Here is a 24,008-nt window from a genome sequence, read left to right as displayed (position 1 = left end):
TGTCCGGGGAAAAAAAAAAGGGGGGGGGGGGTGGAGGAAAAAGGGACAAAAGGGGTGCAACACGAGGACTTCCCAGGGGGTCACCCATCCTAGTACTACTCTCGCCTAAGCACGCTTAACTGCGGAGTTCTGATGGGATCCGGTGCATTAGTGCTGGTATGATCGCACCCGAAGATTAACCGCGACTTTATTGTTTTAAGCAGTAGACGGGGAAAAAAATGAAATTGAATGGAACAGGATAATCTGGAAATGGTTTAAAAGGGAGAAATTGTCGAAAATGAGGCGAAGGCGATTGAATGGGCTAAAAATCGGACAGGCTGTCCGGGGAAAAAAAACAAGGGGGGGGTGGTGGAAAAAGGGACAAAAGGGGTGCAACACGAGGACTTCCCAGGGGGTCACCCATCCTAGTACTACTCTCGCCCAAGCACGCTTAATTGCGGAGTTCTGATGGGATCCAGTGCATTAGTGCTGGTATGATCGCACCCGAAGATTAACCGCGACTTTATTGTTTTAAGCAGTAGACGGGGAAAAAAATGAAATTGAATGGAACAGGATAATCTGGAAATGGTTTAAAAGGGAGAAATTGTCGAAAAGGAGGCGAAGGCGATTGAATGGGCTAAAAATCGGACAGGCTGTCCGGGGAAAAAAAAAAGGGGGGGGGGGTGGTGGAAAAAGGGACAAAAGGGGTGCAACACGAGGACTTCCCAGGGGGTCACCCATCCTAGTACTACTCTCGCCCAAGCACGCTTAACTGCGGAGTTCTGAGGGGATCCGGTGCATTAGCGCTGGTATGATCGCACCCGAAGATTAACCGCGACTTTATTGTTTTAAGCAGTAGACGGGGAAAAAAATGAAATTGAATGGAACAGGATAATCTGGAAATGGTTTAAAAGGGAGAAATTGTCGAAAAGGAGGCGAAGGCGATTGAATGGGCTAAAAATCGGACAGGCTGTCCGGGGAAAAAAAAAGGGGGGGGGTGGTGGAAAAAGGGACAAAAGGGGTGCAACACGAGGACTTCCCAGGGGGTCACCCATCCTAGTACTACTCTCGCCCAAGCACGCTTAACTGCGGAGTTCTGATGGGATCCGGTGCATTAGTGCTGGTATGATCGCACCCGAAGATTAACCGCGACTTTATTGTTTTAAGCAGTAGACGGGGAAAAAAATGAAATTGAATGGAACAGGATAATCTGGAAATGGTTTAAAAGGGAGAAATTGTCGAAAAGGAGGCGAAGGCGATTGAATGGGCTAAAAATCGGACAGGCTGTCCGGGGAAAAAAAAAAGGGGGGGGTGGTGGAAAAAGGGACAAAAGGGGTGCAACACGAGGACTTCCCAGGGGGTCACCCATCCTAGTACTACTCTCGCCCAAGCACGCTTAACTGCGGAGTTCTGATGGGATCCGGTGCATTAGTGCTGGTATGATCGCACCCGAAGATTAACCGCGACTTTATTGTTTTAAGCAGTAGACGGGGAAAAAAATGAAATTGAATGGAACAGGATAATCTGGAAATGGTTTAAAAGGGAGAAATTGTCGAAAAGGAGGCGAAGGCGATTGAATGGGCTAAAAATCGGACAGGCTGCCCGGGGAAAAAAAAAAGAGGGGGGGTGGTGGAAAAAGGGACAAAAGGGGTGCAACACGAGGACGTCCCAGGGGGTCACCCATCCTAGTACTACTCTCGCCCAAGCACGCTTAACTGCGGAGTTCTGATGGGATCCGGTGCATTAGTGCTGGTATGATCGCACCCGAAGATTAACCGCGACTTTATTGTTTTAAGCAGTAGACGGGGAAAAAAATGAAATTGAATGGAACAGGATAATCTGGAAATGGTTTAAAAGGGAGAAATTGTCGAAAAGGAGGCGAAGGCGATTGAATGGGCTAAAAATCGGACAGGCTGTCCGGGGAAAAAAAAAGGGGGGGGTGGAAAAAGGGACAAAAGGGGTGCAACACGAGGACTTCCCAGGGGGTCACCCATCCTAGTACTACTCTCGCCCAAGCACGCTTAACTGCGGAGTTCTGATGGGATCCGGTGCATTAGTGCTGGTATGATCGCACCCGAAGATTAACCGCGACTTTATTGTTTTAAGCAGTAGACGGGGAAAAAATGAAATTGAATGGAACAGGATAATCTGGAAATGGTTTAAAAGGGAGAAATTGTCGAAAAGGAGGCGAAGGCTATTGAATGGGCTAAAAATCGGACAGGCTGTCCGGGGAAAAAAAAAAGGGGGGGGTGGTGGAAAAAGGGACAAAAGGGGTGCAACACGAGGACTTCCCAGGGGGTCACCCATCCTAGTACTACTCCCGCCCAAGCACGCTTAACTGCGGAGTTCTGATGGGATCCGGTGCATTAGTGCTGGTATGATCGCACCCGAAGATTAACCGCGACTTTATTGTTTTAAGCAGTAGACGGGGAAAAAAATGAAATTAATGGAACAGGATAATCTGGAAATGGTTTAAAAGGGAGAAATTGTCGAAAAGGAGGCGAAGGCGATTGAATGGGCTAAAAATCGGACAGGCTATCCGGGGAAAAAAAAAGGGGGGGGGGTGGTGGAAAAAGGGACAAAAGGGGTGCAACACGAGGACTTCCCAGGGGGTCACCCATCCTAGTACTACTCTCGCCCAAGCACGCTTAACTGCGGAGTTCTGATGGGATCCGGTGCATTAGTGCTGGTATGATCGCACCCGAAGATTAACCGCGACTTTATTGTTTTAAGCAGTAGACGGGGAAAAAAATGAAATTGAATGGAACAGGATAATCTGGAAATGGTTTAAAAGGGAGAAATTGTCGAAAAGGAGGCGAAGGCGATTGAATGGGCTAAAAATCGGACACGCTGTCCGGGAAAAAAAAAAGGGGGGGTGGTGGAAAAAGGGACAAAAGGGGTGCAACACGAGGACTTCCCAGGGGGTCACCCATCCTAGTACTACTCTCGCCCAAGCACGCTTAACTGCGGAGTTCTGATGGGATCCGGTGCATTAGTGCTGGTATGATCGCACCCGAAGATTAACCGCGACTTTATTGTTTTAAGCAGTAGACGGGGAAAAAAATGAAATTGAATGGAACAGGATAATCTGGAAATGGTTTAAAAGGGAGAAATTGTCGAAAAGGAGGCGAAAGCGATTGAATGGGCTAAAATTCGGACAGGCTGTCCGGGGAAAAAAAAAAGGGGGGGGGTGGTGGAAAAAGGGACAAAAGGGGTGCAACACGAGGACTTCCCAGGGGGTCACCCATCCTAGTACTACTCTCGCCCAAGCACGCTTAACTGCGGAGTTCTGATGGGATCCGGTGCATTAGTGCTGGTATGATCGCACCCGAAGATTAACCGCGACTTTATTGTTTTAAGCAGTAGAAGGGGAAAAAAATGAAATTGAATGGAACAGGATAATCTGGAAATGGTTTAAAAGGGAGAAATTGTCGAAAAGGAGGCGAAGGCGATTGAATGGGCTAAAAATCGGACAGGCTGTCCGGGGAAAAAAAAAAGGGGGGGGGGGGTGGTGGAAAAAGGGACAAAAGGGGTGCAACACGAGGACTTCCCAGGGGGTCACCCATCCTAGTACTACTCTCGCCCAAGCACGCTTAACTGCGGAGTTCTGATGGGATCCGGTGCATTAGTGCTGGTATGATCGCACCCGAAGATTAACCGCGACTTTATTGTTTTAAGCAGTAGACGGGGAAAAAAATGAAATTGAATGGAACAGGATAATCTGGAAATGGTTTAAAAGGGAGAAATTGTCGAAAAGGAGGCGAAGGCGATTGAATGGGCTAAAAATCGGACAGGCTGTCCGGGGAAAAAAAAAAGGGGGGGGTGGTGGAAAAAGGGACAAAAGGGGTGCAACACGAGGACTTCCCAGGGGGTCACCCATCCTAGTACTACTCTCGCCCAAGCACGCTTAACTGCGGAGTTCTGATGGGATCCGGTGCATTAGTGCTGGTATGATCGCACCCGAAGATTAACCGCGACTTTATTGTTTTAAGCAGTAGACGGGGAAAAAAATGAAATTGAATGGAACAGGATAATCTGGAAATGGTTTAAAAGGGAGAAATTGTCGAAAAGGAGGCGAAGGCGATTGAATGGGCTAAAAATCGGACAGGCTGTCCGGGGAAAAAAAAAAGGGGGGGGGGTGGTGGAAAAAGGGACAAAAGGGGTGCAACACGAGGACTTCCCAGGGGGTCACCCATCCTAGTACTACTCTCGCCCAAGCACGCTTAACTGCGGAGTTCTGATGGGATCCGGTGCATTTGTGCTGGTATGATCGCACCCGAAGATTAACCGCGACTTTATTGTTTTAAGCAGTAGACGGGGAAAAAAATGAAATTGAATGGAACAGGATAATCTGGAAATGGTTTAAAAGGGAGAAATTGTCGAAAAGGAGGCGAAGGCGATTGAATGGGCTAAAAATCGGACAGGCTCTCCGGGGAAAAAAAAAAGGGGGGGGAGGTGGTGGAAAAAGGGACAAAAGGGGTGCAACACGAGGACTTCCCAGGGGGTCACCCATCCTAGTACTACTCTCGCCCAAGAACGCTTAACTGCGGAGTTCTGATGGGATCCGGTGCATTAGTGCTGGTATGATCGCACCCGAAGATTAACCGCGACTTTAGTGTTTTAAGCAGTAGACGGGGAAAAAAATGAAATTGAATGGAACAGGATAATCTGGAAATGGTTTAAAAGGGAGAAATTGTCGAAAAGGAGGCGAAGGCGATTGAATGGGCTAAAAATCGGACAGGCTGTCCGGGGAAAAAAAAAAGGGGGGGGGGGGTGGTGGAAAAAGGGACAAAAGGGGTGCAACACGAGGACTTCCCAGGGGGTCACCCATCCTAGTACTACTCTCGCCCAAGCACGCTTAACTGCAGAGTTCTGATGGGATCCAGTGCATTAGTGCTGGTATGATCGCACCCGAAGATTAACCGCGACTTTATTGTTTTAAGCAGTAGACGGGGAAACAAATGAAATTGAATGGAACAGGATAATCTGGAAATGGTTTAAAAGGGAGAAATTGTTGAAAAGGAGGCGGAGGCGAAGGCGATTGAATGGGCTAAAAATCGGACAGGCTGTCCGGGGAAAAAAAAAGGGGGGGGGGGTGGTGGAAAAAGGGACAAAAGGGGTGCAACACGAGGACTTCCCAGGGGGTCACCCATCCTAGTACTACTCTCGCCCAAGCACGCTTAACTGCGGAGTTCTGATGGGATCCGGTGCATTAGTGCTGGTATGATCGCACCCGAAGATTAACCGCGACTTTATTGTTTTAAGCAGTAGACGGGGAAAAAAATGAAATTGAATGGAACAGGATAATCTGAAAATGGTTTAAAAGGGAGAAATTGTCGAAAAGGAGGCGAAGGCGATTGAATGGGCTAAAAATCGGACAGGCTGTCCGGGGAAAAAAAAAAAGGGGGGGGTGGTGGAAAAAGGGACAAAAGGGGTGCAACACGAGGACTTCCCAGGGGGTCACCCATCCTAGTACTACTCTCGCCCAAGCACGCTTAACTGCGGAGTTCTGATGGGATCCGGTGCATTAGTGCTGGTATGATCGCACCCGAAGATTAACCGCGACTTTATTGTTTTAAGCAGTAGACGGGGAAAAAAATGAAATTGAATGGAACAGGATAATCTGGAAATGGTTTAAAATGGAGAAATTGTCGAAAAGGAGGCGAAGGCGATTGAATGGGCTAAAAATCGAACAGGCTGTCCGGGGAAAAAAAAAAGGGGGGGGTGGTGGAAAAAGGGACAAAAGGGGTGCAACACGAGGACTTCCCAGGGGGTCACCCATCCTAGTACTACTCTCGGCCAAGCCCGCTTAACTGCGGAGTTCTGATGGGATCCGGTGCATTAGTGCTGGTATGATCGCACCCGAAGATTAACCGCGACTTTATTGTTTTAAGCAGTAGACGGGGAAAAAAATGAAATTGAATGGAACAGGATAATCTGGAAATGGTTTAAAAGGGAGAAATTGTCGAAAAGGAGGCGAAGGCGATTGAATGGGCTAAAAATCGGACAGGCTGTCCGGGGAAAAAAAAAAGGGGGGGGTGGTGGAAAAAGGGACAAAAGGGGTGCAACACGAGGACTTCCCAGGGGGTCACCCATCCTAGTACTACTCTCGCCCAAGCACGCTTAACTGCGGAATTCTGATGGGATCCGGTGCATTAGTGCTGGTATGATCGCACCCAAAGATTAACCGCGACTTTATTGTTTTAAGCAGTAGACGGGGAAAAAAATGAAATTGAATGGAACGGGATAATCTGGAAATGGTTTAAAAGGGAGAAATTGTCGAAAAGGAGGCGAAGGCGATTGAATGGGCTAAAAATCGGACAGGCTGTCCGGGGAAAAACAAAAGGGGGGGGTGGTGGAAAAAGGGACAAAAGGGGTGCAACACGAGGACTTCCCAGGGGGTCACCCATCCTAGTACTACTCTCGCCCAAGCACGCTTAACTGCGGAGTTCTGATGGGATCCGGTGCATTAGTGCTGGTATGATCGCACCCGAAGATTAACCGCGACTTCATTGTTTTAAGCAGTAGACGGGGAAAAAAATGAAATTGAATGGAAGAGGATAATCTGGAAATGGTTTAAAAGGGAGAAATTGTCGAAAAGGAGGCGAAGGCGATTGAATGGGCTAAAAATCGGACAGGCTGTCCGGGGAAAAAAAAAAGGGGGGGGGGTGGTGGAAAAAGGGACAAAAGGGGTGCAACACGAGGACTTCCCAGGGGGTCACCCATCCTAGTACTACTCTCGCCCAAGCACGCTTAACTGCGGAGTTCTGATGGGATCCGGTGCATTAGTGCTGGTATGATCGCACCCGAAGATTAACCGCGACTTTATTGTTTTAAGCAGTAGACGGGGAAAAAAATGAAATTGAATGGAACAGGATAATCTGGAAATGGTTTAAAAGGGAGAAATTGTCGAAAAGGAGGCGAAGGCGATTGAATGGCCTAAAAATCGGACAGGCTGTCCGGGGAAAAAAAAAGGGGGGGGGGTGGTGGAAAAAGGGACAAAAGGGGTGCAACACGAGGACTTTCCAGGGGGTCACCCATCCTAGTACTACTCTCGCCCAAGCACGCTTAACTGCGGAGTTCTGATGGGATCCGGTGCATTAGTGCTGGTATGATCGCACCCGAAGATTAACCGCGACTTTATTGTTTTAAGCAGTAGACGGGGAAAAAAATGAAATTGAATGGAACAGGATAATCTGGAAATGGTTTAAAAGGGAGAAATTGTCGAAAAGGAGGCGAAGGCGATTGAATGGGCTAAAAATCGGACAGGCTGTCCGGGGAAAAAAAAAAGGGGGGGGGGTGGTGGAAAAAGGGACAAAAGGGGTGCAACACGAGGACTTCCCAGGGGGTCACCCATCCTAGTACTACTCTCGCCCAAGCACGCTTAACTGCGGAGTTCTGATGGGATCCGGTGCATTAGTGCTGGTATGATCGCACCCGAAGATTAACCGCGACTTTATTGTTTTAAGCAGTAGACGGGGAAAAAAATGAAATTGAATGGAACAGGATAATCTGGAAATGGTTTAAAAGGGAGAAATTGTCGAAAAGGAGGCGACGGCGATTGAATGGGCTAAAAATCGGACAGGCTGTCCGGGGAAAAAAAAAGGGGGGGGGGGTGGTGGAAAAAGGGACAAAAGGGGTGCAACACGAGGACTTCCCAGGGGGTCACCCATCCTAGTACTACTCTCGCCCAAGCACGCTTAACTGCGGAGTTCTGATGGGATCCGGTGCATTAGTGCTGGTATGATCGCACCCAAAGATTAACCGCGACTTTATTGTTTTAAGCAGTAGACGGGGAAAAAAATGAAATTGAATGGAACAGGATAATCTGGAAATGGTTTAAAAGGGAGAAATTGTCGAAAAGGAGGCGAAGGCGATTGAATGGCCTAAAAATCGGACAGGCTGTCCGGGGAAAAAAAAAGGGGGGGGGGGTGGTGGAAAAAGGGACAAAAGGGGTGCAACACGAGGACTTTCCAGGGGGTCACCCATCCTAGTACTACTCTCGCCCAAGCACGCTTAACTGCGGAGTTCTGATGGGATCCGGTGCATTAGTGCTGGTATGATCGCACCCGAAGATTAACCGCGACTTTATTGTTTTAAGCAGTAGACGGGGAAAAAAATGAAATTGAATGGAACAGGATAATCTGGAAATGGTTTAAAAGGGAGAAATTGTCGAAAAGGAGGCGAAGGCGATTGAATGGGCTAAAAATCGGACAGGCTGTCCGGGGAAAAAAAAAAGGGGGGGGGTGGTGGAAAAAGGGACAAAAGGGGTGCAACACGAGGACTTCCCAGGGGGTCACCCATCCTAGTACTACTCTCGCCCAAGCACGCTTAACTGCGGAGTTCTGATGGGATCCGGTGCATTAGTGCTGGTATGATCGCACCCGAAGATTAACCGCGACTTTATTGTTTTAAGCAGTAGACGGGGAAAAAAATGAAATTGAATGGAACAGGATAATCTGGAAATGGTTTAAAAGGGAGAAATTGTCGAAAAGGAGGCGACGGCGATTGAATGGGCTAAAAATCGGACAGGCTGTCCGGGGAAAAAAAAAGGGGGGGGGGGTGGTGGAAAAAGGGACAAAAGGGGTGCAACACGAGGACTTCCCAGGGGGTCACCCATCCTAGTACTACTCTCGCCCAAGCACGCTTAACTGCGGAGTTCTGATGGGATCCGGTGCATTAGTGCTGGTATGATCGCACCCGAAGATTAACCGCGACTTCATTGTTTTAAGCAGTAGACGGGGAAAAAAATGAAATTGAATGGAACAGGATAATCTGGAAATGGTTTAAAAGGGAGAAATTGTTGAAAAGGAGGCGGAGGCGAAGGCGATTGAATGGGCTAAAAATCGGACAGGCTGTCCGGGGAAAAAAAAAAGGGGGGGGGGGTGGTGGAAAAAGGGACAAAAGGGGTGCAACACGAGGACTTCCCAGGGGGTCACCCATCCTAGTACTACTCTCGCCCAAGCACGCTTAACTGCGGAGTTCTGATGGGATCCGGTGCATTAGTGCTGGTATGATCGCACCCGAAGATTAACCGCGACTTTATTGTTTTAAGCAGTAGACGGGGAAAAAAATGAAATTGAATGGAACAGGATAATCTGAAAATGGTTTAAAAGGGAGAAATTGTCGAAAAGGAGGCGAAGGCGATTGAATGGGCTATAAATCGGACAGGCTGTCCGGGGAAAAAAAAAAAGGGGGGGGTGGTGGAAAAAGGGACAAAAGGGGTGCAACACGAGGACTTCCCAGGGGGTCACCCATCCTAGTACTACTCTCGCCCAAGCACGCTTAACTGCGGAGTTCTGATGGGATCCGGTGCATTAGTGCTGGTATGATCGCACCCGAAGATTAACCGCGACTTTATTGTTTTAAGCAGTAGACGGGGAAAAAAATGAAATTGAATGGAACAGGATAATCTGGAAATGGTTTAAAATGGAGAAATTGTCGAAAAGGAGGCGAAGGCGATTGAATGGGCTAAAAATCGGACAGGCTGTCCGGGGAAAAAAAAAAGGGGGGGGTGGTGGAAAAAGGGACAAAAGGGGTGCAACACGAGGACTTCCCAGGGGGTCACCCATCCTAGTACTACTCTCGGCCAAGCACGCTTAACTGCGGAGTTCTGATGGGATCCGGTGCATTAGTGCTGGTATGATCGCACCCGAAGATTAACCGCGACTTTATTGTTTTAAGCAGTAGACGGGGAAAAAAATGAAATTGAATGGAACAGGATAATCTGGAAATGGTTTAAAAGGGAGAAATTGTCGAAAAGGAGGCGAAGGCGATTGAATGGGCTAAAAATCGGACAGGCTGTCCGGGGAAAAAAAAAAGGGGGGGGGGTGGTGGAAAAAGGGACAAAAGGGGTGCAACACGAGGACTTCCCAGGGGGTCACCCATCCTAGTACTACTCTCGCCCAAGCACGCTTAACTGCGGAGTTCTGATGGGATCCGGTGCATTAGTGCTGGTATGATCGCACCCGAAGATTAACCGCGACTTTATTGTTTTAAGCAGTAGACGGGGAAAAAAATGAAATTGAATGGAACAGGATAATCTGGAAATGGTTTAAAAGGGAGAAATTGTCGAAAAGGAGGCGAAGGCGATTGAATGGGCTAAAAATCGGACAGGCTGTCCGGGGAAAAAAAAAAGGGGGGGGGGTGGTGGAAAAAGGGACAAAAGGGGTGCAACACGAGGACTTCCCAGGGGGTCACCCATCCTAGTACTACTCTCGCCCAAGCACGCTTAACTGCGGAGTTCTGATGGGATCCGGTGCATTAGTGCTGGTATGATCGCACCCGAAGATTAACCGCGACTTTATTGTTTTAAGCAGTAGACGGGGAAAAAAATGAAATTGAATGGAACAGGATAATCTGGAAATGGTTTAAAAGGGAGAAATTGTCGAAAAGGAGGCGAAGGCGATTGAATGGGCTAAAAATCGGACAGGCTGTCCGGGGAAAAAAAAAGGGGGGGGGGTGGTGGAAAAAGGGACAAAAGGGGTGCAACACGAGGACTTCCCAGGGGGTCACCCATCCTAGTACTACTCTCGCCCAAGCACGCTTAACTGCGGAGTTCTGATGGGATCCGGTGCATTAGTGCTGGTATGATCGCACCCGAAGATTAATCGCGACTTTATTGTTTTAAGCAGTAGACGGGGAAAAAAATGAAATTGAATGGAACAGGATAATCTGGAAATGGTTTAAAAGGGAGAAATTGTCGAAAAGGAGGCGAAGGCGATTGAATGGGCTAAAAATCGGACAGGCTGTCCGGGGAAAAAAAAAAGGGGGGGGGTGGTGGAAAAAGGGACAAAAGGGGTGCAACACGAGGACTTCCCAGGGGGTCACCCATCCTAGTACTACTCTCGCCCAAGCACGCTTAACTGCGGAGTTCTGATGGGATCCGGTGCATTAGTGCTGGTATGATCGCACCCGAAGATTAACCGCGACTTTATTGTTTTAAGCAGTAGACGGGGAAAAAAATGAAATTGAATGGAACAGGATAATCTGGAAATGGTTTAAAAGGGAGTAATTGTCGAAAAGGAGGCGAAGGCGATTGAATGGGCTAAAAATCGGACAGGCTGTCCGGGGGAAAAAAAAAGGGGGGGGGGGGTGGTGGAAAAAGGGACAAAAGGGGTGCAACACGAGGACTTCCCAGGGGGTCACCCATCCTAGTACTACTCTCGCCCAAGCACGCTTAACTGCGGAGTTCTGATGGGATCCGGTGCATTAGTGTTGGTATGATCGCACCCGAAGATTAACCGCGACTTTATTGTTTTAAGCAGTAGACGGGGAAAAAAATGAAATTGAATGGAAGAGGATAATCTGGAAATGGTTTAAAAGGGAGAAATTGTCGAAAAGGAGGCGAAGGCGATTGAATGGGCTAAAAATCGGACAGGCTGTCCGGGGAAAAAAAAAAGGGGGGGGGTGGTGGAAAAAGGGACAAAAGGGGTGCAACACGAGGACTTCCCAGGGGGTCACCCATCCTAGTACTACTCTCGCCCAAGCACGCTTAACTGCGGAGTTCTGATGGGATCCGGTGCATTAGTGCTGGTATGATCGCACCCGAAGATTAACCGCGACTTTATTGTTTTAAGCAGTAGACGGGGAAAAAAATGAAATTGAATGGAACAGGATAATCTGGAAATGGTTTAAAAGGGAGAAATTGTCGAAAAGGAGGCGAAGGCGATTGAATGGGCTAAAAATCGGACAGGCTGTTCGGGGAAAAAAAAAAGGGGGGGGGGGTGGTGGAAAAAGGGACAAAAGGGGTGCAACACGAGTACTTCCCAGGGGGTCACCCATCCTAGTACTACTCTCGCCCAAGCACGCTTAACTGCGGAGTTCTGATGGGATCCGGTGCATTAGTGCTGGTATGATCGCACCCGAAGATTAACCGCGACTTTATTGTTTTAAGTAGTAGACGGGGAAAAAAATGAAATTGAATGGAACAGGATAATCTGGAAATGGTTTAAAAGGGAGAAATTGTCGAAAATGAGGCGAAGGCGATTGAATGGGCTAAAAATCGGACAGGCTGTCCGGGGAAAAAAAAAGGGGGGGGGGGTGGTGGAAAAATGGACAAAAGGTGTGCAACACGAGGAATTCCCAGGGGGTCACCCATCCTAGTACTACTCTCGCCCAAGCACGCTTAACTGCGGAGTTCTGATGGGATCCGGTGCATTAGTGCTGGTATGATCGCACCCGAAGATTAACCGCGACTTTATTGTTTTAAGCAGTAGAAAAAAATGAAATTGAATGGAACAGGATAATCTGGAAATGGTTTAAAAGGGAGAAATTGTCGAAAAGGAGGCGAAGGCGATTGAATGGGCTAAAAATCGGACAGGCTGTCCGGGGAAAAAAAAAAGGGGGGGGGGTGGTGGAAAAAGGGACAAAAGGGGTGCAACACGAGGACTTCCCAGGGGGTCACCCATCCTAGTACTAATCTCGCCCAAGCACGCTTAACTGCGGAGTTCTGATGGGATCCGGTGCATTAGTGCTGGTATGATCGCACCCGAAGATTAACCGCGACTTTATTGTTTTAAGCAGTAGACGGGGAAAAAAATGAAATTGAATGGAACAGGATAATCTGGAAATGGTTTAAAAGGGAGAAATTGTCGAAAAGGAGGCGAAGGCGATTGAATGGGCTAAAAATCGGACAGGCTGTCCGGGGAAAAAAAAAAGGGGGGGGGGTGGTGGAAAAAGGGACAAAAGGGGTGCAACACGAGGACTTCCCAGGGGGTCACCCATCCTAGTACTACTCTCGCCCAAGCACGCTTAACTGCAGAGTTCTGATGGGATCCGGTGCATTAGTGCTGGTATGATCGCACCCGAAGATTAACCGCGACTTTATTGTTTTAAGCAGTAGACGGGGAAAAAAATGAAATTGAATGGAACAGGATAATCTGGAAATGGTTTAAAAGGGAGAAATTGTCGAAAAGGAGGCGAAGGCGATTGAATGGGCTAAAAATCGGACAGGCTGTCCGGGGAAAAAAAAAAGGGGGGGGGGGTGGTGGAAAAAGGGACAAAAGGGGTGCAACACGAGGACTTCCCAGGGGGTCACCCATCCTAGTACTACTCTCGCCCAAGCACGCTTAACTGCGGAGTTCTGATGGGATCCGGTGCATTAGTGCTGGTATGATCGCACCCGAAGATTAACCGCGACTTTATTGTTTTAAGCAGTAGACGGGGAAAAAAATGAAATTGAATGGAAGAGGATAATCTGGAAATGGTTTAAAAGGGAGAAATTGTCGAAAAGGAGGCGAAGGCGATTGAATGGGCTAAAAATCGGACAGGCTGTCCGGGGAAAAAAAAAAGGGGGGGGGGTGGTGGAAAAAGGGACAAAAGGGGTGCAACACGAGGACTTCCCAGGGGGTCACCCATCGTAGTACTACTCTCGCCCAAGCACGCTTAACTGCGGAGTTCTGATGGGATCCGGTGCATTAGTGCTGGTATGATCGCACCCGAAGATTAACCGCGACTTTATTGTTTTAAGCAGTAGACGGGGAAAAAAATGAAATTGAATGGAAGAGGATAATCTGGAAATGGTTTAAAAGGGAGAAATTGTCGAAAAGGAGGCGAAGGCGATTGAATGGGCTAAAAATCGGACAGGCTGTCCGTGGAAAAAAAAAAGGGGGGGGGGGTGGTGGAAAAAGGGACAAAAGGGGTGCAACACGAGGACTTCCCAGGGGGTCACCCATCCTAGTACTACTCTCGCCCAAGCACGCTTAACTGCGGAGTTCTGATGGGATCCGGTGCATTAGTGCTGGTATGATCGCACCCGAAGATTAACCGCGACTTTATTGTTTTAAGCAGTAGACGGGGAAAAAAATGAAATTGAATGGAACAGGATAATCTGGAAATGGTTTAAAAGGGAGAAATTGTCGAAAAGGAGGCGAAGGCGATTGAATGGGCTAAAAATCGGACAGGCTGTCCGGGGAAAAAAAAAAGGGGGGGGTGGTGGAAAAAGGGACAAAAGGGGTGCAACACGAGGACTTCCCAGGGGGTCACCCATCCTAGTACTACTCTCGCCCAAGCACGCTTAACTGCGGAGTTCTGATGGGATCCGGTGCATTAGTGCTGGTATGATCGCACCCGAAGATTAACCGCGACTTTATTGTTTTAAGCAGTAGACGGGGAAAAAAATGAAATTGAATGGAACAGGATAATCTGGAAATGGTTTAAAAGGGAGAAATTGTCGAAAAGGAGGCGAAGGCGATTGAATGGGCTAAAAATCGGACAGGCTGTCCGGGGAAAAAAAAAAGGGGGGGGGGGGGGTGGTGGAAAAAGGGACAAAAGGGGTGCAACACGAGGACTTCCCAGGGGGTCACCCATCCTAGTACTACTCTCCCCCAAGCACGCTTAACTGCGGAGTTCTGATGGGATCCGGTGCATTAGTGCTGGTATGATCGCACCCGAAGATTAACCGCGACTTTATTGTTTTAAGCAGTAGACGGGGAAAAAAATGAAATTGAATGGAACAGGATAATCTGGAAATGGTTTAAAAGGGAGAAATTGTCGAAAAGGAGGCGAAGGCGATTGAATGGGCTAAAAATCGGACAGGCTGTCCGGGGAAAAAAAAAAGGGGGGGGGGGTGGTGGAAAAAGGGACAAAAGGGGTGCAACACGAGGACGTCCCAGGGGGTCACCCATCCTAGTACTACTCTCGCCCAAGCACGCTTAACTGCGGAGTTCTGATGGGATCCGGTGCATTAGTGCTGGTATGATCGCACCCGAAGATTAACCGCGACTTTATTGTTTTAAGCAATAGACGGGGAAAAAAATGAAATTGAATGGAATAGGATAATCTGGAAATGGTTTAAAAGGGAGAAATTGTCGAAAAGGAGGCGAAGGCGATTGAATGGGCTAAAAATCGGACAGGCTGTCCGGGGAAAAAAAAGGGGGGGGGGGTGGTGGAAAAAGGGACAAAAGGGGTGCAACACGAGGACTTCCCAGGGGGTCACCCATCCTAGTACTACTCTCGCCCAAGCACGCTTAACTGCGGAGTTCTGATGGGATCCGGTGCATTAGTGCTGGTATGATCGCACCCGAAGATTAACCGCGACTTTATTGTTTTAAGCAGTAGACGGGAAAAAAAATGAAATTGAATGGAACAGGATAATCTGGAAATGGTTTAAAAGGGAGAAATTGTCGAAAAGGAGGCGAAGGCGATTGAATGGGCTAAAAATCGGACAGGCTGTCCGGGGAAAAAAAAAAGGGGGGGGTGGTGGAAAAAGGGACAAAAGGGTGCAACACGAGGACTTCCCAGGGGGTCACCCATCCTAGTACTACTCTCGCCCAAGCACGCTTAACTGCGGAGTTCTGATGGGATCCGGTGCATTAGTGCTGGTATGATCGCACCCGAAGATTAACCGCGACTTTATTGTTTTAAGCAGTAGACGGGGAAAAAAATGAAATTGAATGGAACAGGATAATCTGGAAATGGTTTAAAAGGGAGAAATTGTCGAAAAGGAGGCGAAGGCGATTGAATGGGCTAAAAATCGGACAGGCTGTCCGGGGAAAAAAAAAAAGGGGGGGGTGGTGGAAAAAGGGACAAAAGGGGTGCAACACGAGGACTTCCCAGGGGGTCACCCATCCTAGTACTACTCTCGCCCAAGCACGCTTAACTGCGGAGTTCTGATGGGATCCGGTGCATTAGTGCTGGTATGATCGCACCCGAAGATTAACCGCGACTTTATTGTTTTAAGCAGTAGACGGGGAAAAAAATGAAATTGAATGGAACAGGATAATCTGGAAATGGTTTAAAAGGGAGAAATTGTCGAAAAGGAGGCGAAGGCGATTGAATGGGCTAAAAATCGGACAGGCTGTCCGGGGAAAAAAAAAAGGGGGGGGGGGTGGTGGAAAAAGGGACAAAAGGGGTGCAACACGAGGACTTCCCAGGGGGTCACCCATCCTAGTACTACTCTCGCCCAAGCACGCTTAACTGCGGAGTTCTGATGGGATCCGGTGCATTAGTGCTGGTATGATCGCACCCGAAGATTATCCGCGACTTTATTGTTTTAAGCAGTAGACGGGGAAAAAAATGAAATTGAATGGAACAGGATAATCTGGAAATGGTTTAAAAGGGAGAAATTGTCGAAAAGGAGGCGAAGGCGATTGAATGGGCTAAATATCGGACAGGCTGTCCGGGGAAAAAAAAAAGGGGGGGGGTGGTGGAAAAAGGGACAAAAGGGGTGCAACACGAGGACTTCCCAGGGGGTCACCCATCCTAGTACTACTCTCGCCCAAGCACGCTTAACTGCGGAGTTCTGATGGGATCCGGTGCATTAGTGCTGGTATGATCGCACCCGAAGATTAACCGCGACTTTATTGTTTTAAGCAGTAGACGGGGAAAAAAATGAAATTGAATGGAACAGGATAATCTGGAAATGGTTCAAAAGGGAGAAATTGTCGAAAAGGAGGCGAAGGCTATTGAATGGGCTAAAAATCGGACAGGCTGTCCGGGGAAAAAAAAAAGGGGGGGGTGGTGGAAAAAGGGACAAAAGGGGTGCAACACGAGGACTTCCCAGGGGGTCACCCATCCTAGTACTACTCTCGCCCAAGCACGCTTAACTGCGGAGTTCTGATGGGATCCGGTGCATTAGTGCTGGTATGATCGCACCCGAAGATTAACCGCGACTTTATTGTTTTAAGCAGTAGACGGGGAAAAAAATGAAATTAATGGAACAGGATAATCTGGAAATGGTTTAAAAGGGAGAAATTGTCGAAAAGGAGGCGAAGGCGATTGAATGGGCTAAAAATCGGACAGGCTGTCCGGGGAAAAAAAAAAGGGGGGGGGGGGTGGTGGAAAAAGGGACAAAAGGGGTGCAACACGAGGACTTCCCAGGGGGTCACCCATCCTAGTACTACTCTCGCCCAAGCACGCTTAACTGCGGAGTTCTGATGGGATCCGGTGCATTAGTGCTGGTATGATCGCACCCGAAGATTAACCGCGACTTTATTGTTTTAAGCAGTAGACGGGGAAAAAAATGAAATTGAATGGAACAGGATAATCTGGAAATGGTTTAAAAGGGAGAAATTGTCGAAAAGGAGGCGAAGGCGATTGAATGGGCTAAAAATCGGACAGGCTGTCCGGGGAAAAAAAAAAGGGGGGGGGGGGGTGGTGGAAAAAGGGACAAAAGGGGTGCAACACGAGGACTTCCCAGGGGGTCACCCATCCTAGTACTACTCTCGCCCAAGCACGCTTAACTGCGGAGTTCTGATGGGATCCGGTGCATTAGTGCTGGTATGATCACACCCGAAGATTAACCGCGACTTTATTGTTTTAAGCAGTAGACGGGGAAAAAAATGAAATTGAATGGAACAGGATAATCTGGAAATGGTTTAAAAGGGAGAAATTGTCGAAAAGGAGGCGAAGGCGATTGAATGGGCTAAAAATCGGACAGGCTGTCCGGGGAAAAAAAAAAGGGGGGGGGTGGTGGAAAAAGGGACAAAAGGGGTGCAACACGAGGACTTCCCAGGGGGTCACCCATCCTAGTACTACTCTCGCCCAAGCACGCTTAACTGCGGAGTTCTGATGGGATCCGGTGCATTAGTGCTGGTATGATCGCACCCGAAGATTAACCGCGACTTTATTGTTTTAAGCAGTAGACGGGGAAAAAAATGAAATTGAATGGAACAGGATAATCTGGAAATGGTTTAAAAGGGAGAAATTGTCGAAAAGGAGGCGAAGGCGATTGAATGGGCTAAAAATCAGACAGGCTGTCCGGGGAAAAAAAAAAGGGGGGGGGGTGGTGGAAAAAGGGACAAAAGGGGTGCAACACGAGGACTTCCCAGGGGGTCACCCATCCTAGTACTACTCTCGCCCAAGCACGCTTAACTGCGGAGTTCTGATGGGATCCGGTGCATTAGTGCTGGTATGATCGCACCCGAAGATTCACCGCGACTTTATTGTTTTAAGCAGTAGACGGGGAAAAAAATGAAATTGAATGGAACAGGATAATCTGGAAATGGTTTAAAAGGGAGAAATTGTCGAAAAGGAGGCGAAGGCGATTGAATGGGCTAAAAATCGGACAGGCTGTCCGGGGAAAAAAAAAAAGGGGGGGGGGTGGTGGAAAAAGGGACAAAAGGGGTGCAACACGAGGACTTCCCAGGGGGTCACCCATCCTAGTACTACTCTCGCCCAAGCACGCTTAACTGCGGAGTTCTGATGGGATCCGGTGCATTAGTGCTGGTATGATCGCACCCGAAGATTAACCGCGACTTTATTGTTTTAAGCAGTAGACGGGGAAAAAAATGAAATTGAATGGAACAGGATAATCTGGAAATGGTTTAAAAGGGAGAAATTGTCGAAAAGGAGGCGAAGGCGATTGAATGGGCTAAAAATCGGACAGGCTGTCCGGGGAAAAAAAAAAGAGGGGGGGGTGGTGGAAAAAGGGACAAAAGGGGTGCAACACGAGGACTTCCCAGGGGGTCACCCATCCTAGTACTACTCTCGCCCAAGCACGCTTAACTGCGGAGTTCTGATGGGATCCGGTGCATTAGTGCTGGTATGATCGCACCCGAAGATTAACCGCGACTTTATTGTTTTAAACAGTAGACGGGGAAAAAAATGAAATTGAATGGAACAGGATAATCTGGAAATGGTTTAAAAGGGAGAAATTGTCGAAAAGGAGGCGAAGGCGATTGAATGGGCTAAAAATCGGACAGGCTGTCCGGGGAAAAAAAAAAGGGGGGGGGTGGTGGAAAGAGGGACAAAAGGGGTGCAACACGAGGACTTCCCAGGGGGTCACCCATCCTAGTACTACTCTCACCCAAGCACGCTTAACTGCGGAGTTCTGATGGGATCCGGTGCATTAGTGCTGGTATGATCGCACCCGAAGATTAACCGCGACTTTATTGTTTTAAGCAGTAGACGGTGAAAAAAATGAAATTGAATGGAACAGGATAATCTGGAAATGGTTTAAAAGGGAGAAATTGTCGAAAAGGAGGCGAAGGCGATTGAATGGGCTAAAAATCGGACAGGCTGTCCGGGGAAAAAAAAAAGGGGGGGGGGTGGTGGAAAAAGGGACAAAAGGGGTGCAACACGAGGACTTCCCAGGGGGTCACCCATCCTAGTACTACTCTCGCCCAAGCACGCTTAACTGCGGAGTTCTGATGGGATCCGGTGCATTAGTGCTGGTATGATCGCACCCGAAGATTAACCGCGACTTTATTGTTTTAAGCAGTAGACGGGGAAAAAAATGAAATTGAATGGAACAGGATAATCTGGAAATGGTTTAAAAGGGAGAAATTGTCGAAAAGGAGGCGAAGGCGATTGAATGGGCTAAAAATCGGACAGGCTGTCCGGGGAAAAAAAAAAGGGGGGGGGGGTGGTGGAAAAAGGGACAAAAGGGGTGCAACACGAGGACTTCCCAGGGGGTCACCCATCCTAGTACTACTCTCGCCCAAGCACGCTTAACTGCAGAGTTCTGATGGGATTCGGTGCATTAGTGCTGGTATGATCGCACCCGAAGATTAACCGCGACTTTATTGTTTTAAGCAGTAGACGGGGAAAAAAATTAAATTGAATGGAACAGGATAATCTGGAAATGGTTTAAAAGGAAGAAATTGTCGAAAAGGAGGCGAAGGCGATTGAATGGGCTAAAAATCGGACAGGCTGTCCGGGGAAAAAAAAAAGGGGGGGGGGGGTGGTGGAAAAAGGGACAAAGGGGGTGCAACACGAGGACTTCCCAGGGGGTCACCCATCCTAGTACTACTCTCGCCCAAGCACGCTTAACTGCGGAGTTCTGATGGGATCCGGTGCATTAGTGCTGGTATGATCGCACCCGAAGATTAACCACGACTTTATTGTTTTAAGCAGTAGACAGGGAAAAAAATGAAATTGAATGGAACAGGATAATCTGGAAATGGTTTAAAAGGGAGAAATTGTCGAAAAGGAGGCGAAGGCGATTGAATGGGCTAAAAATCGGACAGGCTGTCCGGGGAAAAAAAAAAGGGGGGGGGGTGGTGGAAAAAGGGACAAAAGGGGTGCAACACGAGGACTTCCCAGGGGGTCACCCATGCTAGTACTACTCTCGCCCAAGCACGCTTAACTGCGGAGTTCTGATGGGATCCGGTGCATTAGTGCTGGTATGATCGCACCCGAAGATTAACCGCGACTTTATTGTTTTAAGCAGTAGACGGGGAAAAAAATGAAATTGAATGGAACAGGATAATCTGGAAATGGTTTAAAAGGGAGAAATTGTCGAAAAGGAGGCGAAGGCGATTGAATGGGCTAAAAATCGGACAGGCTGTCCGGGGAAAAAAAAAAGGGGGGGGGGTGGTGGAAAAAGGGACAAAAGGGGTGCAACACGAGGACTTCCCAGGGGGTCACCCATCCTAGTACTACTCTCGCCCAAGCACGCTTAACTGCGGAGTTCTGATGGGATCCGGTGCATTAGTGCTGGTATGATCGCACCCGAAGATTAACCGCGACTTTATTGTTTTAAGTAGTAGACGGGGAAAAAAATGAAATTGAATGGAACAGGATAATCTGGAAATGGTTTAAAAGGGAGAAATTGTCGAAAAGGAGGCGAAGGCGATTGAATGGGCTAAAAATCGAACAGGCTGTCCGGGGAAAAAAAAAAGGGGGGGGGTGGTGGAAAAAGGGACAAAAGGGGTGCAACACGAGGACTTCCCAGGGGGTCACCCATCCTAGTACTACTCTCGCCCAAGCACGCTTAACTGCGGAGTTCTGATGGGATCCGGTGCATTAGTGCTGGTATGATCGCACCCGAAGATTAACCGCGACTTTATTGTTTTAAGCAGTAGACGGGGAAAAAAATGAAATTGAATGGAACAGGATAATCTGGAAATGGTTTAAAAGGGAGAAATTGTCGAAAAGGAGGCGAAGGCGATTGAATGAGCTAAAAATCGGACAGGCTGTCCGGGGAAAAAAAAAAGGGGGGGGGGGGGTGGTGGAAAAAGGGACAAAAGGGGTGCAACACGAGGACTTCCCAGGGGGTCACCCATCCTAGTACTACTCTCGCCCAAGCACGCTAAACTGCGGAGTTCTGATGGGATCCGATGCATTAGTGCTGGTATGATCGCACCCGAAGATTAACCGCGACTTTATTGTTTTAAGCAGTAGACGGGGAAAAAAATGAAATTGAATGGAACAGGATAATCTGGAAATGGTTTAAAAGGGAGAAATTGTCGAAAAGGAGGCGAAGGCGATTGAATGGGCTAAAAATCGGACAGGCTGTCCGGGGAAAAAAAAATGGGGGGGGGGGGTGGTGGAAAAAGGGACAAAAGGGGTGCAACACGAGGACTTCCCAGGGGGTCACCCATCCTAGTACTACTCTCGCCCAAGCACGCTTAACTGCGGAGTTCTGATGGGATCTGGTGCATTAGTGCTGGTATGATCGCACCCGAAGATTAACCGCGACTTTATTGTTTTAAGCAGTAGACGGGGAAAAAAATGAAATTGAATGGAACAGGATAATCTGGAAATGGTTTAAAAGGGAGAAATTGTCGAAAAGGAGGCGAAGGCGATTGAATGGGCTAAAAATCGGACAGGCTGTCCGGGGAAAAAAAAAAAGGGGGGGGGGGTGGTGGAAAAAGGGACAAAAGGGGTGCAACACGAGGACTTCCCAGGGGGTCACCCATCCTAGTACTACTCTCGCCCAAGCACGCTTAACTGCGGAGTTCTGATGGGATCCGTTGCATTAGTGCTGGTATGATCGCACCCGAAGATTAACCGCGACTTTATTGTTTTAAGCAGTAGACGGGGAAAAAAATGAAATTGAATGGAACAGGATAATCTGGAAATGGTTTAAAAGGGAGAAATTGTCGAAAAGGAGGCGAAGGCGATTGAATGGGCTAAAAATCGGACAGGCTGTCCGGGGAAAAAAAAAAGGGGGGGGGGGTGGTGGAAAAAGGGACAAAAGGGGTGCAACACGAGGACTTCCCAGGGGGTCACCCATCCTAGTACTACTCTCGCCCAAGCACGCTTAACTGCGGAGTTCTGATGGGATCCGGTGCATTAGTGCTGGTATGATCGCACCCGAAGATTAACCGCGACTTTATTGTTTTAAGCAGTAGACGGGGAAAAAAATGAAATTGAATGGAACAGGATAATCTGGAAATGGTTTAAAAGGGAGAAATTGTCGAAAAGGAGGCGAAGGCGATTGAATGGGCTAAAAATCGGACAGGCTGTCCGGGGAAAAAAAAAGGGGGGGTGGTGGTGGAAAAAGGGACAAAAGGGGTGCAACACGAGGACTTCCCAGGGGGTCACCCATCCTAGTACTACTGTCGCCCAAGCACGCTTAACTGCGGAGTTCTGATGGGATCCGGTGCATTAGTGCTGGTATGATCGCACCCGAAGATTAACCGCGACTTTATTGTTTTAAGCAGTAGACGGGGAAAAAAATGAAATTGAATGGAACAGGATAATCTGGAAATGGTTTAAAAGGGAGAAATTGTCGAAAAGGAGGCGAAGGCGATTGAATGGGCTAAAAATCGGACAGGCTGTCCGGGGAAAAAAAAAAGGTGGGGGGGTGGTGGAAAAAGGGACAAAAGGGGTGCAACACGAGGACTTCCCAGGGGGTCACCCATCCTAGTACTGCTCTCGCCCAAGCACGCTTAACTGCGGAGTTCTGATGGGATCCGGTGCATTAGTGCTGGTATGATCGCACCCGAAGATTAACCGCGACTTTATTGTTTTAAGCAGTAGACGGGGAAAAAAATGAAATTGAATGGAACAGGATAATCTGGAAATGGTTTAAAAGGGAGAAATTGTCGAAAAGGAGGCGAAGGCGATTGAATGGGCTAAAAATCGGACAGGCTGTCCGGGGAAAAAAAAAAGGGGGGGGGGTGGTGGAAAAAGGGACAAAAGGGGTGCAACACGAGGACTTCCCAGGGGGTCACCCATCCTAGTACTACTCTCGCCCAAGCACGCTTAACTGCGGAGTTCTGATGGGATCCGGTGCATTAGTGCTGGTATGATCGCACCCGAAGATTAACCGCGACTTTATTGTTTTAAGCAGTAGACGGGGAAAAAAATGAAATTGAATGGAACAGGATAATCTGGAAATGGTTTAAAAGGGAGAAATTGTCGAAAAGGAGGCGAAGGCGATTGAATGGGCTAAAAATCGGACAGGCTGTCCGGGGAAAAAAAAAGGGGGGGGGGGTGGTGGAAAAAGGGACAAAAGGGGTGCAACACGAGGACTTCCCAGGGGGTCACCCATCCTAGTACTACTCTCGCCCAAGCACGCTTAACTGCGGAGTTCTGATGGGATCCGGTGCATTAGTGCTGGTATGATCGCACCCGAAGATTAACCGCGACTTTATTGTTTTAAGCAGTAGACGGGGAAAAAAATGAAATTGAATGGAACAGGATAATCTGGAAATGGTTTAAAAGGGAGAAATTGTCGAAAAGGAGGCGAAGGCGATTGAATGGGCTAAAAATCGGACAGGCTGTCCGGGTTAAAAAAAAAGAGGGGGGGGGTGGTGGAAAAAGGGACAAAAGGGGTGCAACACGAGGACTTCCCAGGGGGTCACCCATCCTAGTACTACTCTCGCCCAAGCACGCTTAACTGCGGAGTTCTGATGGGATCCGGTGCATTAGTGCTGGTATGATCGCACCCGAAGATTAACCGCGACTTTATTGTTTTAAGCAGTAGACGGGGAAAAAATGAAATTGAATGGAACAGGATAATCTGGAAATGGTTTAAAAGGGAGAAATTGTCGAAAAGGAGGCGAAGGCGATTGAATGGGCTAAAAATCGGACAGGCTGTCCGGGGAAAAAAAAAAGGGGGAGGTGGTGGAAAAAGGGACAAAAGGGATGCAACACGAGGACTTCCCAGGGGGTCACCCATCCTAGTACTACTCTCGCCCAAGCATGCTTAACTACGGAGTTCTGATGGGATCCGGTGCATTAGTGCTGGTATGATCGCACCCGAAGATTAACCGCGACTTTATTGTTTTAAGCAGTAGACGGGGAAAAAAATGAAATTGAATGGAACAGGATAATCTGGAAATGGTTTAAAAGGGAGAAATTGTCGAAAAGGAGGCGAAGGCGATTGAATGGGCTAAAAATCGGACAGGCTGTCC

At 48.2% G+C, this 24,008-nt stretch overlaps 76 non-coding genes across 76 annotated transcripts; all 76 read right to left on the bottom strand.

Moving 5' to 3' along the window:
• Positions 1-51: 51 nt before the first annotated feature.
• On the bottom strand, positions 52-170 carry LOC145809886 (5S ribosomal RNA). Its single transcript, XR_014353454.1, has one exon. It is a non-coding gene; the product is annotated as a 5S ribosomal RNA (ribosomal RNA).
• Positions 171-366: 196 nt separating this feature from the next.
• LOC145810412 (5S ribosomal RNA) lies at positions 367-485 on the bottom strand. Its single transcript, XR_014353981.1, has one exon. It is a non-coding gene; the product is annotated as a 5S ribosomal RNA (ribosomal RNA).
• A 198-nt stretch (positions 486-683) lies between these two features.
• On the bottom strand, positions 684-802 carry LOC145810058 (5S ribosomal RNA). The gene has a single exon (XR_014353624.1). It is a non-coding gene; the product is annotated as a 5S ribosomal RNA (ribosomal RNA).
• Positions 803-997: 195 nt separating this feature from the next.
• Positions 998-1,116, bottom strand: LOC145808242 (5S ribosomal RNA). The gene has a single exon (XR_014351706.1). It is a non-coding gene; the product is annotated as a 5S ribosomal RNA (ribosomal RNA).
• A 195-nt stretch (positions 1,117-1,311) lies between these two features.
• LOC145808241 (5S ribosomal RNA) lies at positions 1,312-1,430 on the bottom strand. The gene has a single exon (XR_014351705.1). It is a non-coding gene; the product is annotated as a 5S ribosomal RNA (ribosomal RNA).
• Positions 1,431-1,626: 196 nt separating this feature from the next.
• Positions 1,627-1,745, bottom strand: LOC145810175 (5S ribosomal RNA). The gene has a single exon (XR_014353745.1). It is a non-coding gene; the product is annotated as a 5S ribosomal RNA (ribosomal RNA).
• A 191-nt stretch (positions 1,746-1,936) lies between these two features.
• Positions 1,937-2,055, bottom strand: LOC145808240 (5S ribosomal RNA). The gene has a single exon (XR_014351704.1). It is a non-coding gene; the product is annotated as a 5S ribosomal RNA (ribosomal RNA).
• Positions 2,056-2,249: 194 nt separating this feature from the next.
• LOC145808978 (5S ribosomal RNA) lies at positions 2,250-2,368 on the bottom strand. Its single transcript, XR_014352470.1, has one exon. It is a non-coding gene; the product is annotated as a 5S ribosomal RNA (ribosomal RNA).
• Positions 2,369-2,563: 195 nt separating this feature from the next.
• Positions 2,564-2,682, bottom strand: LOC145808238 (5S ribosomal RNA). The gene has a single exon (XR_014351702.1). It is a non-coding gene; the product is annotated as a 5S ribosomal RNA (ribosomal RNA).
• A 193-nt stretch (positions 2,683-2,875) lies between these two features.
• Positions 2,876-2,994, bottom strand: LOC145808237 (5S ribosomal RNA). Its single transcript, XR_014351701.1, has one exon. It is a non-coding gene; the product is annotated as a 5S ribosomal RNA (ribosomal RNA).
• A 196-nt stretch (positions 2,995-3,190) lies between these two features.
• On the bottom strand, positions 3,191-3,309 carry LOC145808236 (5S ribosomal RNA). Its single transcript, XR_014351700.1, has one exon. It is a non-coding gene; the product is annotated as a 5S ribosomal RNA (ribosomal RNA).
• Positions 3,310-3,508: 199 nt separating this feature from the next.
• Positions 3,509-3,627, bottom strand: LOC145808235 (5S ribosomal RNA). Its single transcript, XR_014351699.1, has one exon. It is a non-coding gene; the product is annotated as a 5S ribosomal RNA (ribosomal RNA).
• Positions 3,628-3,822: 195 nt separating this feature from the next.
• LOC145808234 (5S ribosomal RNA) lies at positions 3,823-3,941 on the bottom strand. The gene has a single exon (XR_014351698.1). It is a non-coding gene; the product is annotated as a 5S ribosomal RNA (ribosomal RNA).
• Positions 3,942-4,138: 197 nt separating this feature from the next.
• On the bottom strand, positions 4,139-4,257 carry LOC145809141 (5S ribosomal RNA). The gene has a single exon (XR_014352635.1). It is a non-coding gene; the product is annotated as a 5S ribosomal RNA (ribosomal RNA).
• Positions 4,258-4,455: 198 nt separating this feature from the next.
• LOC145809861 (5S ribosomal RNA) lies at positions 4,456-4,574 on the bottom strand. Its single transcript, XR_014353429.1, has one exon. It is a non-coding gene; the product is annotated as a 5S ribosomal RNA (ribosomal RNA).
• A 199-nt stretch (positions 4,575-4,773) lies between these two features.
• On the bottom strand, positions 4,774-4,892 carry LOC145810006 (5S ribosomal RNA). The gene has a single exon (XR_014353573.1). It is a non-coding gene; the product is annotated as a 5S ribosomal RNA (ribosomal RNA).
• A 203-nt stretch (positions 4,893-5,095) lies between these two features.
• Positions 5,096-5,214, bottom strand: LOC145808233 (5S ribosomal RNA). The gene has a single exon (XR_014351697.1). It is a non-coding gene; the product is annotated as a 5S ribosomal RNA (ribosomal RNA).
• A 196-nt stretch (positions 5,215-5,410) lies between these two features.
• On the bottom strand, positions 5,411-5,529 carry LOC145808232 (5S ribosomal RNA). Its single transcript, XR_014351696.1, has one exon. It is a non-coding gene; the product is annotated as a 5S ribosomal RNA (ribosomal RNA).
• Positions 5,530-5,724: 195 nt separating this feature from the next.
• LOC145810800 (5S ribosomal RNA) lies at positions 5,725-5,843 on the bottom strand. The gene has a single exon (XR_014354355.1). It is a non-coding gene; the product is annotated as a 5S ribosomal RNA (ribosomal RNA).
• Positions 5,844-6,038: 195 nt separating this feature from the next.
• On the bottom strand, positions 6,039-6,157 carry LOC145809671 (5S ribosomal RNA). The gene has a single exon (XR_014353233.1). It is a non-coding gene; the product is annotated as a 5S ribosomal RNA (ribosomal RNA).
• A 195-nt stretch (positions 6,158-6,352) lies between these two features.
• Positions 6,353-6,471, bottom strand: LOC145808231 (5S ribosomal RNA). The gene has a single exon (XR_014351695.1). It is a non-coding gene; the product is annotated as a 5S ribosomal RNA (ribosomal RNA).
• A 197-nt stretch (positions 6,472-6,668) lies between these two features.
• LOC145808230 (5S ribosomal RNA) lies at positions 6,669-6,787 on the bottom strand. The gene has a single exon (XR_014351694.1). It is a non-coding gene; the product is annotated as a 5S ribosomal RNA (ribosomal RNA).
• A 196-nt stretch (positions 6,788-6,983) lies between these two features.
• On the bottom strand, positions 6,984-7,102 carry LOC145809787 (5S ribosomal RNA). Its single transcript, XR_014353353.1, has one exon. It is a non-coding gene; the product is annotated as a 5S ribosomal RNA (ribosomal RNA).
• Positions 7,103-7,299: 197 nt separating this feature from the next.
• LOC145808229 (5S ribosomal RNA) lies at positions 7,300-7,418 on the bottom strand. The gene has a single exon (XR_014351693.1). It is a non-coding gene; the product is annotated as a 5S ribosomal RNA (ribosomal RNA).
• A 197-nt stretch (positions 7,419-7,615) lies between these two features.
• LOC145808227 (5S ribosomal RNA) lies at positions 7,616-7,734 on the bottom strand. Its single transcript, XR_014351691.1, has one exon. It is a non-coding gene; the product is annotated as a 5S ribosomal RNA (ribosomal RNA).
• Positions 7,735-7,931: 197 nt separating this feature from the next.
• Positions 7,932-8,050, bottom strand: LOC145809786 (5S ribosomal RNA). The gene has a single exon (XR_014353352.1). It is a non-coding gene; the product is annotated as a 5S ribosomal RNA (ribosomal RNA).
• A 196-nt stretch (positions 8,051-8,246) lies between these two features.
• Positions 8,247-8,365, bottom strand: LOC145808226 (5S ribosomal RNA). The gene has a single exon (XR_014351690.1). It is a non-coding gene; the product is annotated as a 5S ribosomal RNA (ribosomal RNA).
• Positions 8,366-8,562: 197 nt separating this feature from the next.
• LOC145808225 (5S ribosomal RNA) lies at positions 8,563-8,681 on the bottom strand. The gene has a single exon (XR_014351689.1). It is a non-coding gene; the product is annotated as a 5S ribosomal RNA (ribosomal RNA).
• Positions 8,682-8,885: 204 nt separating this feature from the next.
• On the bottom strand, positions 8,886-9,004 carry LOC145808224 (5S ribosomal RNA). Its single transcript, XR_014351688.1, has one exon. It is a non-coding gene; the product is annotated as a 5S ribosomal RNA (ribosomal RNA).
• A 196-nt stretch (positions 9,005-9,200) lies between these two features.
• LOC145808223 (5S ribosomal RNA) lies at positions 9,201-9,319 on the bottom strand. The gene has a single exon (XR_014351687.1). It is a non-coding gene; the product is annotated as a 5S ribosomal RNA (ribosomal RNA).
• Positions 9,320-9,514: 195 nt separating this feature from the next.
• Positions 9,515-9,633, bottom strand: LOC145809946 (5S ribosomal RNA). Its single transcript, XR_014353513.1, has one exon. It is a non-coding gene; the product is annotated as a 5S ribosomal RNA (ribosomal RNA).
• Positions 9,634-9,830: 197 nt separating this feature from the next.
• Positions 9,831-9,949, bottom strand: LOC145808222 (5S ribosomal RNA). The gene has a single exon (XR_014351686.1). It is a non-coding gene; the product is annotated as a 5S ribosomal RNA (ribosomal RNA).
• A 197-nt stretch (positions 9,950-10,146) lies between these two features.
• Positions 10,147-10,265, bottom strand: LOC145808221 (5S ribosomal RNA). The gene has a single exon (XR_014351685.1). It is a non-coding gene; the product is annotated as a 5S ribosomal RNA (ribosomal RNA).
• Positions 10,266-10,461: 196 nt separating this feature from the next.
• On the bottom strand, positions 10,462-10,580 carry LOC145808220 (5S ribosomal RNA). The gene has a single exon (XR_014351684.1). It is a non-coding gene; the product is annotated as a 5S ribosomal RNA (ribosomal RNA).
• A 196-nt stretch (positions 10,581-10,776) lies between these two features.
• LOC145808219 (5S ribosomal RNA) lies at positions 10,777-10,895 on the bottom strand. The gene has a single exon (XR_014351683.1). It is a non-coding gene; the product is annotated as a 5S ribosomal RNA (ribosomal RNA).
• A 199-nt stretch (positions 10,896-11,094) lies between these two features.
• Positions 11,095-11,213, bottom strand: LOC145809978 (5S ribosomal RNA). Its single transcript, XR_014353545.1, has one exon. It is a non-coding gene; the product is annotated as a 5S ribosomal RNA (ribosomal RNA).
• A 196-nt stretch (positions 11,214-11,409) lies between these two features.
• On the bottom strand, positions 11,410-11,528 carry LOC145808218 (5S ribosomal RNA). Its single transcript, XR_014351682.1, has one exon. It is a non-coding gene; the product is annotated as a 5S ribosomal RNA (ribosomal RNA).
• A 198-nt stretch (positions 11,529-11,726) lies between these two features.
• On the bottom strand, positions 11,727-11,845 carry LOC145809184 (5S ribosomal RNA). Its single transcript, XR_014352681.1, has one exon. It is a non-coding gene; the product is annotated as a 5S ribosomal RNA (ribosomal RNA).
• Positions 11,846-12,042: 197 nt separating this feature from the next.
• Positions 12,043-12,161, bottom strand: LOC145809523 (5S ribosomal RNA). The gene has a single exon (XR_014353083.1). It is a non-coding gene; the product is annotated as a 5S ribosomal RNA (ribosomal RNA).
• Positions 12,162-12,352: 191 nt separating this feature from the next.
• LOC145809056 (5S ribosomal RNA) lies at positions 12,353-12,471 on the bottom strand. Its single transcript, XR_014352550.1, has one exon. It is a non-coding gene; the product is annotated as a 5S ribosomal RNA (ribosomal RNA).
• Positions 12,472-12,668: 197 nt separating this feature from the next.
• Positions 12,669-12,787, bottom strand: LOC145809380 (5S ribosomal RNA). Its single transcript, XR_014352917.1, has one exon. It is a non-coding gene; the product is annotated as a 5S ribosomal RNA (ribosomal RNA).
• A 198-nt stretch (positions 12,788-12,985) lies between these two features.
• LOC145808216 (5S ribosomal RNA) lies at positions 12,986-13,104 on the bottom strand. The gene has a single exon (XR_014351680.1). It is a non-coding gene; the product is annotated as a 5S ribosomal RNA (ribosomal RNA).
• A 197-nt stretch (positions 13,105-13,301) lies between these two features.
• LOC145809094 (5S ribosomal RNA) lies at positions 13,302-13,420 on the bottom strand. The gene has a single exon (XR_014352588.1). It is a non-coding gene; the product is annotated as a 5S ribosomal RNA (ribosomal RNA).
• A 198-nt stretch (positions 13,421-13,618) lies between these two features.
• Positions 13,619-13,737, bottom strand: LOC145808215 (5S ribosomal RNA). The gene has a single exon (XR_014351679.1). It is a non-coding gene; the product is annotated as a 5S ribosomal RNA (ribosomal RNA).
• Positions 13,738-13,932: 195 nt separating this feature from the next.
• On the bottom strand, positions 13,933-14,051 carry LOC145808214 (5S ribosomal RNA). Its single transcript, XR_014351678.1, has one exon. It is a non-coding gene; the product is annotated as a 5S ribosomal RNA (ribosomal RNA).
• A 201-nt stretch (positions 14,052-14,252) lies between these two features.
• LOC145810430 (5S ribosomal RNA) lies at positions 14,253-14,371 on the bottom strand. Its single transcript, XR_014353998.1, has one exon. It is a non-coding gene; the product is annotated as a 5S ribosomal RNA (ribosomal RNA).
• Positions 14,372-14,569: 198 nt separating this feature from the next.
• Positions 14,570-14,688, bottom strand: LOC145810173 (5S ribosomal RNA). Its single transcript, XR_014353743.1, has one exon. It is a non-coding gene; the product is annotated as a 5S ribosomal RNA (ribosomal RNA).
• A 196-nt stretch (positions 14,689-14,884) lies between these two features.
• LOC145808213 (5S ribosomal RNA) lies at positions 14,885-15,003 on the bottom strand. The gene has a single exon (XR_014351677.1). It is a non-coding gene; the product is annotated as a 5S ribosomal RNA (ribosomal RNA).
• A 194-nt stretch (positions 15,004-15,197) lies between these two features.
• On the bottom strand, positions 15,198-15,316 carry LOC145808994 (5S ribosomal RNA). Its single transcript, XR_014352489.1, has one exon. It is a non-coding gene; the product is annotated as a 5S ribosomal RNA (ribosomal RNA).
• Positions 15,317-15,512: 196 nt separating this feature from the next.
• Positions 15,513-15,631, bottom strand: LOC145808212 (5S ribosomal RNA). The gene has a single exon (XR_014351676.1). It is a non-coding gene; the product is annotated as a 5S ribosomal RNA (ribosomal RNA).
• A 198-nt stretch (positions 15,632-15,829) lies between these two features.
• LOC145808211 (5S ribosomal RNA) lies at positions 15,830-15,948 on the bottom strand. The gene has a single exon (XR_014351675.1). It is a non-coding gene; the product is annotated as a 5S ribosomal RNA (ribosomal RNA).
• Positions 15,949-16,144: 196 nt separating this feature from the next.
• Positions 16,145-16,263, bottom strand: LOC145808210 (5S ribosomal RNA). The gene has a single exon (XR_014351674.1). It is a non-coding gene; the product is annotated as a 5S ribosomal RNA (ribosomal RNA).
• A 195-nt stretch (positions 16,264-16,458) lies between these two features.
• LOC145808209 (5S ribosomal RNA) lies at positions 16,459-16,577 on the bottom strand. The gene has a single exon (XR_014351673.1). It is a non-coding gene; the product is annotated as a 5S ribosomal RNA (ribosomal RNA).
• A 198-nt stretch (positions 16,578-16,775) lies between these two features.
• Positions 16,776-16,894, bottom strand: LOC145808208 (5S ribosomal RNA). Its single transcript, XR_014351672.1, has one exon. It is a non-coding gene; the product is annotated as a 5S ribosomal RNA (ribosomal RNA).
• A 200-nt stretch (positions 16,895-17,094) lies between these two features.
• On the bottom strand, positions 17,095-17,213 carry LOC145809134 (5S ribosomal RNA). The gene has a single exon (XR_014352628.1). It is a non-coding gene; the product is annotated as a 5S ribosomal RNA (ribosomal RNA).
• A 196-nt stretch (positions 17,214-17,409) lies between these two features.
• Positions 17,410-17,528, bottom strand: LOC145808207 (5S ribosomal RNA). The gene has a single exon (XR_014351671.1). It is a non-coding gene; the product is annotated as a 5S ribosomal RNA (ribosomal RNA).
• A 197-nt stretch (positions 17,529-17,725) lies between these two features.
• On the bottom strand, positions 17,726-17,844 carry LOC145808205 (5S ribosomal RNA). The gene has a single exon (XR_014351669.1). It is a non-coding gene; the product is annotated as a 5S ribosomal RNA (ribosomal RNA).
• Positions 17,845-18,042: 198 nt separating this feature from the next.
• LOC145808204 (5S ribosomal RNA) lies at positions 18,043-18,161 on the bottom strand. The gene has a single exon (XR_014351668.1). It is a non-coding gene; the product is annotated as a 5S ribosomal RNA (ribosomal RNA).
• A 197-nt stretch (positions 18,162-18,358) lies between these two features.
• LOC145808203 (5S ribosomal RNA) lies at positions 18,359-18,477 on the bottom strand. Its single transcript, XR_014351667.1, has one exon. It is a non-coding gene; the product is annotated as a 5S ribosomal RNA (ribosomal RNA).
• A 196-nt stretch (positions 18,478-18,673) lies between these two features.
• LOC145809574 (5S ribosomal RNA) lies at positions 18,674-18,792 on the bottom strand. Its single transcript, XR_014353135.1, has one exon. It is a non-coding gene; the product is annotated as a 5S ribosomal RNA (ribosomal RNA).
• A 197-nt stretch (positions 18,793-18,989) lies between these two features.
• On the bottom strand, positions 18,990-19,108 carry LOC145808201 (5S ribosomal RNA). The gene has a single exon (XR_014351666.1). It is a non-coding gene; the product is annotated as a 5S ribosomal RNA (ribosomal RNA).
• Positions 19,109-19,306: 198 nt separating this feature from the next.
• On the bottom strand, positions 19,307-19,425 carry LOC145810677 (5S ribosomal RNA). The gene has a single exon (XR_014354236.1). It is a non-coding gene; the product is annotated as a 5S ribosomal RNA (ribosomal RNA).
• Positions 19,426-19,624: 199 nt separating this feature from the next.
• On the bottom strand, positions 19,625-19,743 carry LOC145808200 (5S ribosomal RNA). Its single transcript, XR_014351665.1, has one exon. It is a non-coding gene; the product is annotated as a 5S ribosomal RNA (ribosomal RNA).
• Positions 19,744-19,940: 197 nt separating this feature from the next.
• LOC145809371 (5S ribosomal RNA) lies at positions 19,941-20,059 on the bottom strand. Its single transcript, XR_014352906.1, has one exon. It is a non-coding gene; the product is annotated as a 5S ribosomal RNA (ribosomal RNA).
• A 197-nt stretch (positions 20,060-20,256) lies between these two features.
• Positions 20,257-20,375, bottom strand: LOC145808199 (5S ribosomal RNA). The gene has a single exon (XR_014351664.1). It is a non-coding gene; the product is annotated as a 5S ribosomal RNA (ribosomal RNA).
• Positions 20,376-20,571: 196 nt separating this feature from the next.
• Positions 20,572-20,690, bottom strand: LOC145808198 (5S ribosomal RNA). The gene has a single exon (XR_014351663.1). It is a non-coding gene; the product is annotated as a 5S ribosomal RNA (ribosomal RNA).
• A 200-nt stretch (positions 20,691-20,890) lies between these two features.
• Positions 20,891-21,009, bottom strand: LOC145810737 (5S ribosomal RNA). The gene has a single exon (XR_014354293.1). It is a non-coding gene; the product is annotated as a 5S ribosomal RNA (ribosomal RNA).
• Positions 21,010-21,208: 199 nt separating this feature from the next.
• Positions 21,209-21,327, bottom strand: LOC145809515 (5S ribosomal RNA). The gene has a single exon (XR_014353075.1). It is a non-coding gene; the product is annotated as a 5S ribosomal RNA (ribosomal RNA).
• Positions 21,328-21,526: 199 nt separating this feature from the next.
• LOC145809843 (5S ribosomal RNA) lies at positions 21,527-21,645 on the bottom strand. The gene has a single exon (XR_014353411.1). It is a non-coding gene; the product is annotated as a 5S ribosomal RNA (ribosomal RNA).
• Positions 21,646-21,843: 198 nt separating this feature from the next.
• LOC145808197 (5S ribosomal RNA) lies at positions 21,844-21,962 on the bottom strand. Its single transcript, XR_014351662.1, has one exon. It is a non-coding gene; the product is annotated as a 5S ribosomal RNA (ribosomal RNA).
• A 196-nt stretch (positions 21,963-22,158) lies between these two features.
• Positions 22,159-22,277, bottom strand: LOC145810405 (5S ribosomal RNA). Its single transcript, XR_014353974.1, has one exon. It is a non-coding gene; the product is annotated as a 5S ribosomal RNA (ribosomal RNA).
• Positions 22,278-22,474: 197 nt separating this feature from the next.
• LOC145809233 (5S ribosomal RNA) lies at positions 22,475-22,593 on the bottom strand. Its single transcript, XR_014352740.1, has one exon. It is a non-coding gene; the product is annotated as a 5S ribosomal RNA (ribosomal RNA).
• Positions 22,594-22,790: 197 nt separating this feature from the next.
• Positions 22,791-22,909, bottom strand: LOC145808196 (5S ribosomal RNA). Its single transcript, XR_014351661.1, has one exon. It is a non-coding gene; the product is annotated as a 5S ribosomal RNA (ribosomal RNA).
• Positions 22,910-23,106: 197 nt separating this feature from the next.
• On the bottom strand, positions 23,107-23,225 carry LOC145808195 (5S ribosomal RNA). Its single transcript, XR_014351660.1, has one exon. It is a non-coding gene; the product is annotated as a 5S ribosomal RNA (ribosomal RNA).
• Positions 23,226-23,423: 198 nt separating this feature from the next.
• On the bottom strand, positions 23,424-23,542 carry LOC145808193 (5S ribosomal RNA). The gene has a single exon (XR_014351658.1). It is a non-coding gene; the product is annotated as a 5S ribosomal RNA (ribosomal RNA).
• Positions 23,543-23,736: 194 nt separating this feature from the next.
• Positions 23,737-23,855, bottom strand: LOC145810131 (5S ribosomal RNA). The gene has a single exon (XR_014353697.1). It is a non-coding gene; the product is annotated as a 5S ribosomal RNA (ribosomal RNA).
• Positions 23,856-24,008: the final 153 nt, after the last annotated feature.

The sequence above is a fragment of the Camellia sinensis genome, chromosome 14, assembly GCF_055761805.1.
Source record: "Camellia sinensis isolate YWXY chromosome 14, ASM5576180v1, whole genome shotgun sequence".
Lineage (NCBI taxonomy): Eukaryota > Viridiplantae > Streptophyta > Magnoliopsida > Ericales > Theaceae > Camellia > Camellia sinensis.
Note: the sequence above shows the minus strand (reverse complement) of the source record. Positions and strands in the feature narration are given on the sequence as shown.